The 7,205-nt window shown below is 37.4% G+C and overlaps 1 pseudogene; it reads left to right on the top strand.

The window, feature by feature from the left end:
- The first annotated feature begins 6,528 nt into the window (after nucleotides 1–6,528).
- Nucleotides 6,529–6,731, top strand: LOC126764739 (small nucleolar RNA U3; annotated as a pseudogene).
- The last annotated feature ends 474 nt before the right edge of the window (nucleotides 6,732–7,205 follow it).

Below are 7,205 nucleotides of genomic sequence, written 5' to 3'. Positions count from 1 at the left end.
TTATTCGTCATTATGAGCATCTTCAGGATCACCATCATCGTCTATTTCGGTTTCATCTTGTCGGATGTTGCAATTTGACTGTAGTGACGTTGCGTTCGCAGCATGGCTTTCCACTTGACTCGTGCCAATTTGATGTTTTGTATAGCTTCACTTCGTCGACCATTCATTTGCAGATGTTCCTCTTCGTTCTGGATCTTTGCTAGTACCACTTAAATCGCGTAAGGGAAAGTCGTATACCAAATTAATCGGCGCAAATTTCGTTGCCGCGTTTACCTTAGTATTTAAGGACCATTGCAGCATACGAACATGTGTATCCCAATATTTCGCCTCACTGGTCGATGCTCTCAAAAACGCCAATACTGCTTGATTAACCCGTTCTGCCAAACCATTCGAACGTGGTGTACGCACAGCTTCCTTAATATGTTGTATCTTGTTTTTGCCTCGCAATAGTTACTAAATGCTGTGGACGTAAATGCGGTACCTCTATCTGTTACAATTCGTTGCGTTAAGCTGAAGAAAATAGTGAAATCATTCAATGCATCTACGACCGGTTTGGTTTTCGTAGATCTAGTTGGGACAATTACCGAATACCTGGTGAGTGCGTCCACGATGACCAGAACGTACTCATGACCACGTCGAATTTTCACAAAAGGCCCAACATGATCCAAGTGTAAAGTGTGAATCGGTAAATTTGGAACCTCCATGCCATAGAGCTCGCATTCCTTGCGAATCGTTTCGCGACTGTAACAACACCCAATACACGACTTGAAAAAGCCCTTTGTAAAGTTCCTCATGCGCGGAAACCAAAAATATTGCATGATATTTTTTAAAGTAGTGTTGACACCGGAATGACCCACGTCGTCATGGCAGAGTTTAAGTATCCGCTATCGCATGCCTTTTGGAACAACTAACAAATTACTCCCATTCTTAATTAAGCGGAACAATCGGCGATTCTTCAAACAGAAACGTTTCCTTATGTCACTGCGTTGATTGCCAGTGTCTTTACCCTCGATTACGCGTATAATTTCATTCAGCTTGCTATCTTTCCTCTGCATGATGCAAACCCAATCGTCAACTGTCAGGCTCAAAATCTTACTAGATACGTCTTCTATCTGTTCGTCCTCTCTTATTGGTGCACGACTGAGCTGACTCGGCTCGATGTATTATGTCATAGTCGTATTCCAACAGCCGTAGTAGCCAACGCGCCACTTTCGGAATCATAGGTTTTGACATCTTTGCTGTCGTCATCGATGGTAAAACGTTTACCAAGCAAGAATATTCTGAAGCGTTCACATGTCTCAACCACAACGAGCACTTCCGGCTCGTATGCATGCCATTCTTTTCCTATTGCGTACATGCCCTCCACACTCATATCGTTGCATAAAAATATCGTCTACACCCATACTTGATGCGTCTGTATGGAGATCATGGTCCTTCGTGACGTCATAGATTGTCAAAATTGGGGCTTTACTTATCAACTCGATTGAACGCTGGAATGACTCTTCACATGTCGAGTCCCAAACGAAACCTACGTCCTTCTTCGTAAGCAGGGTGAGAGGCTTAGCAAACAATGCATATTCAACAATTTTTAAAAACTCCTCTAAGTAAAATAAGTTTTCTTCCTCCGTATCAGTAGCTATAATCACCTCATCCACATAGCTTACAACTGCTTTATTCAACGGTGCAACCAGCTGAGTCATCATTTTTTGGATTGTACACGGACCATTCCGCAAACCAAATGGCATTCTATTAAACTCATAATGGCCATTGTGCGTTACAAATGCGGTAAAAGGTTTCAACGTGGTGAAAAACTTTTTACCAAACAGTGTCGCCAAAACGCCATCAACTGTCGGCATCAACCACGGTTGTTTTTCAGTTACAGCATTTAACTCATGGAAATCGACGCACAACCTTTCCTCCCATTTTTCTTACGCACCATAGCTACTGGTGAAGCATACCTATGTGGATTCAGATCTACACACAATACTCAACTGCATTAACTCATCTACGATTTCCTCAACAACACGCTGTTTAGGAATTGGAATATTTTATGGTTTCTTATATATTGCTTTCGATGACGTTAATTTGATATTCATTCTGAACCGCCTTGATATACCCAGTTCAGGTAACTTTTCATCGAAACAATTCGCGTATATATTCACCATTTCAACTAACTTTTGCTCCATACCTACCCTTAACTCAGCACCTACTAAGATATATATCTATATATATATATCTAAGACTTCCCTTTTAATTTGATGATTGTGCACATGCCTTCTTCAATGACTACAGTGCCTTTGGATACTCTACTTGCCACTTCTGGCGTTTGCTGTTGTTTGTATTGAAATTCATGTGGCTTAAATTTATTCTTCCCGCTCGGTGGTATATTCAACAGCGGTTGTAATAAATCAGAACACTTAGTAAACTTCATTGCACTTAACTCAAATTATCGTTCATTAACCCATTAAAAATATATGTATCGTTTTATTGACATATCGTCAATATTACCTCGTCGGTTATTGCTAGCATTTTATAATAAAATTCATCAATTTTCTCACCCTTACCCCTTTTTGTATTCATCATTCTTATATGTGTGTCTGCAGAATTTCTAACTCACGGAAAATCTGCCAAAAAAGAAACTACAAAATCACTCCACTCACGATATACTGGCTGTGCATCAGCCCATCGCTTAGCCACTCTCCGCAGTCTACTGAGAACAGCGTGTACGTGTTATCAATGGGGTTCAACTCAGGCAGAATCGCTGCTATTTCACTTGGTGTATAACCTCTGCCTCTTGTTTGTTGAAACAAGGCATTGATCGTTCTCTATGTTCTTCATGCATTTCTGTTTGTGGCGTTGTTAGCAAGTGCGCATTTGACGCATTAATTTCTTGTGCCGCAATTACTGGTAACGGTTGTTGCATGATGAACGGTTGATTCGGATGGCACGACGTAGGTGGTTGCTGCATACATATGCAGATATGATGACGGTTGCATATATGCATACGACTGTGCATATACATACGGCTCTGAAGATAAATTGCGTTCTACTTGCGACGCAAATGATGCTAACGACGTTGGTATCTGCGCTTGCGTAACTGGGTGCACTGTTGCCCGAATGTCCGGAACTGTTGAACGAAGAGTATGCAGTTGTGAGGTTTGCATTTCCACTGCGCCACATAACGCACTAACCTGCACCTCCAACTGCGTCCTTACTCGATCGTTGTTCAACTATGGCTCATCATTCTCATGCTGATCTTCACCACTTCCCTACGCTAACTCTGCGCCACATGCTTCACTTGACTCCATAACCTGCTTTACCAAATCCGAATTTACATCTTGGAGTCGGCTTATTAGCTCGGCTTTTGCGCCGCTAGTCTTTAAATTCAACTTTTTCAACGATTCTTTCAGTTGCACTACTGTGGAATTATTTAGATCTATCCCACTTCTGAAGTCTGTCTTTCAAGACAGAGTCAGATGACCGTTCTTTATTGAATTCAAAATGCGACTGCCCGTTTACATTTTAAAATGAAGTTATTCAACGTAAAAATGAATGAATGAATATATACAGTAGAACAAATAAAAATGAATGTGTATTGTAATAAATTGTAGAGATGCCAATCGTGACAAATATGGTGATGACATAAAATTTGTTTATATATACATATAGTATTTAATAAATAAAATGACCAGTGCGGTTGGTTGACAAATATTTGTGTTACGTGCTTTAGGTCTGCGCAGTGCTAAAATTATGTGAAAACAAATAAATAATACTGGTTAATTGTAGTGTTAGTGAAACTATAAGTATATTTTGCTGCGTGTGAATTTTTTTGGTTCATTAATTTAATTTTTATTTTTTTAGATTTTGTGTTTACAATTCTCACCGAAGAGAGTTTTATATATTCATATTTCATTAATATTTTATTATATTATATTACATTATTAACATTATTGGGTTACTTGCAACGTGTTATAAAGCTTTGTAAAATCATAAATTTTTATACTAGTTTAAAAACTTTGTTGTTGGATTGCATACTAAAATAAGTTTACGCAAATGCAACTTTGACGGTTATGTTTTCTGATCGTTATAACTTGTAAGTTTATGAGACTATGTGAAATCCCTAAATACATATATCATATTACATTATTAATATATTATATTATAGACATGTTATTTTTACATCTTAAAATGAACAAAAGGTCATTTTCTAAACTTTTTTGTAAGAAAAATTAAAATTTTAGGGCTACAGTTGCGAAGTTTGGCAAATTAAATGAAGATAGTAGTATATTAGAAAGCGATGATATAAAATCCACAAGCAGGGCAGCAGTTTCTGACAGATTCTGTGAAGTAACAGATAGTTGTAGGGAAAGAATAGGTGGTTTAGCTATTGATGAGTAACTGGAGTATAGTAGTGATAGAGAAAATGACAGATTTTTGTTCGATGATGACGATGTTGACGTTTGTGTAGAAAGAAAGAACAAAGATGTTAGTGAAGAGCTTTGAAAGGAATTGAAGACATGGGCTGTTAAAAATAACATATCCCAATATAGTTTAACGGACCTTTTACAAACCTTAGATAGTCCAGGTATTAAAGTACTGCCGTTAAGTGCAGGGACTCTTTTAGGTACAAGTCAGCAGGTAGGAGAATAAATCTGTAGCTGAGGGTGAGTTATTGTATTTTGGTATACAATATATTTTTAGTTTTCCAGATTTTGATCTTCTCGAAAGAGTTTCTATAGATGTAGGAATAGATGGACTTAAATTGTAAATTGTTCCAATAGGACATTATGACCAATTTTAGGTCATGCAATAGGCTTCCCTAACACAAGACCTTTTACAATCGGGAATTTTGTGAAGAAATAAAGTTCTTGCAAGAAAACGGAGCTAAAGTAGGATAGAGCCAGAATTTGAAAGAGTTTAGTGCTAGGCTTATTGCTTGTGACGCACCAGCTCGCGCATTTGGTACTGGTGTAAAGTCACACGCTCGGAAGAATTTGTTTTTTTTTTGCAATATCTATTTTATTTATTGAATCTGTTTTTTGGCTTAAAAGCCTAGCAATAAGTTATAAAATCTTAAATATTTTTAAAAACTAGACAATCTCAAGCAAGTGATTGAACGGTTTTGATTATACGTTACTCCCTAGTACGCGGGCATATCTCTTCTTTTAAGACGTGTTTGATCGCAGGAATGTACCAAAGCATTAGCCAAAGGGTTTTGGTGATCTCGGAGTTGAGATAAATATTTAATTCAGCTATCTTCTACTTCTTTCCTTACCATAGGAATATCAAAGTCTTTATGGATATTTCATTGCGCATGTACCATGGTAAACACGCGATTGATCTTAGCATTTTTGATTGAAACCTTTGTATTATATCAATATTAGTTGCGCAGGTCGTACCCCACAGTTGAATGCCATACATCCAAATCGGCTTTATCACCGCCTTATATAAAGAACTTTGTTGTTTAGGCTAAGTTTGGAGTTTTTATTTAATAGCCAATTTAAATTTGCAGCTCTTATCTTCATGCAAGTTATTTTACTAGATATATGTTTTCTCCACGTAAGTCTTCTTTCTAGGTGAATACCAAGATAAGTTGCTTCATTCACTTGGGGTACTAAAATGTTGTTAATTTTTACTGCCGGACACATTTCCGGTCTTAGCGAAATCGTAACATGCCTACACTTTTGTTCATTTACATTTATACGCCAGTTGGCTAGTCATTCTTCGATAGACCTTAAGTGCTCGGGTAATATTCTTTATGCTATTATGTGGCATTTGTTACGGATCACTAAAGCTGTGTCATCCACAAAAGTTGAAGTTAATATATTATTAACTGTTGGAAGATCTGCTGTATATATGATGTATAGAGTTGGGCCTAAAACACTCCCCTGTGGTACACCAGCCCTTTTTTGTCATTCATCAGATATGAAATCTTCCACTTTTACCATAAATTGTCTATTTTTCAAGTTATACTTCTTATACGAGTTCGGAAAAGGTTGCGACAGATTCAGGTTGCACAACCATGCTCAATATGAATCTACGCAACCTTGTCTGCGAAGATGTTCGAGCAGCAAGCGAAGCGGTGACAATCGGCGATCGCTTGTTCGTTTCTTTCGGCACAGCTCGGCTTTTCTACCAACAACACAATGTTGCCATGCTTATGCTGTTGTTGTTTTTGTAGAACAATGTTTCAATTTTATGTTGGTGACATATTCAATTTAAAATAAATTCTGTTGGGATTCGAACCTACGTGCTCGTCGTCACTTTTGAAGCGCTTACCACCAACACCACCATTGACACTTGAATTGCGTTGTCCTAATTATGGTTTGGTTATGCATGAAAGAAATATACATTGGATCGCCGATTGTTACCTCTTTCCTTGCTGCTGCTGCGCATATGTATGTTTGTATGCTTGTTCATTATTGAAGTTATACTCCTTTTTCTTTCCTTTGTCTTTCATTTCTGCGAATTCTCAACTATTTTATGTGCCCTTTTATTGAAATACCCTGCGTTGGCCGTTGAAAAATTAAGGCTATACTTTGCAGGATTATTTCTGTAGTTAGTCTTCATTTACATTTTTTGGAAATCGACCCGCATGACGAGGTATATCGTTTTATCTGACAGCGTGAAGTTTAAGAAGTTCATTTCTAATTTTGTCTCGTGTGGATATTAGAAATGATGTTTCTTCGAAAATCATTCGCTTACAACGGATAAAACGACTTCTGAGTGGTGATTCTAATGAATGAATTCCTTTTGGTTGAAACGCTCTGCGTTGGCCGTTGAAAAGTTAAGACTATACTTCTCAGGATCATTCATTTCTTCAAAGAAATTAATGACCTTTAGAAATAAGCATATTTGCATTATTTCGTTGTCATTTCCATATTCGTAGCAATAGAATTTCTATGGCATAAGTAAAGTAAATACGTATGATCGTGAATACATATCGACGCAGATTTTTGCGAGAAGCACCAGAAAATGGTGCAATTTATGATTTTTAGCTTTTGCCATTGTCGCGAAAAGACGACTTGTTGGCAAATGCATGCTCGGGGAGATAATAAATTTATAAAATGTGAATTTAAGTTTTCTAGTTTTCTTTCATACAAAATGATATGCATTTCTTGGAATATCACTAAGAAGTATAACTTCATCCGCGCGTAGGGACTCCACGCACCTTTTTTAAATAAGACTCCAATGTTTTATACAAT

This window comes from Bactrocera neohumeralis, unplaced genomic scaffold (assembly GCF_024586455.1).
Source record: "Bactrocera neohumeralis isolate Rockhampton unplaced genomic scaffold, APGP_CSIRO_Bneo_wtdbg2-racon-allhic-juicebox.fasta_v2 cluster09, whole genome shotgun sequence".
In the NCBI taxonomy this organism is placed as follows: domain Eukaryota; kingdom Metazoa; phylum Arthropoda; class Insecta; order Diptera; family Tephritidae; genus Bactrocera; species Bactrocera neohumeralis.
The sequence above is the reverse complement of the archived record's forward strand: the minus strand, read 5'-3'. Positions and strand labels throughout refer to the sequence as shown.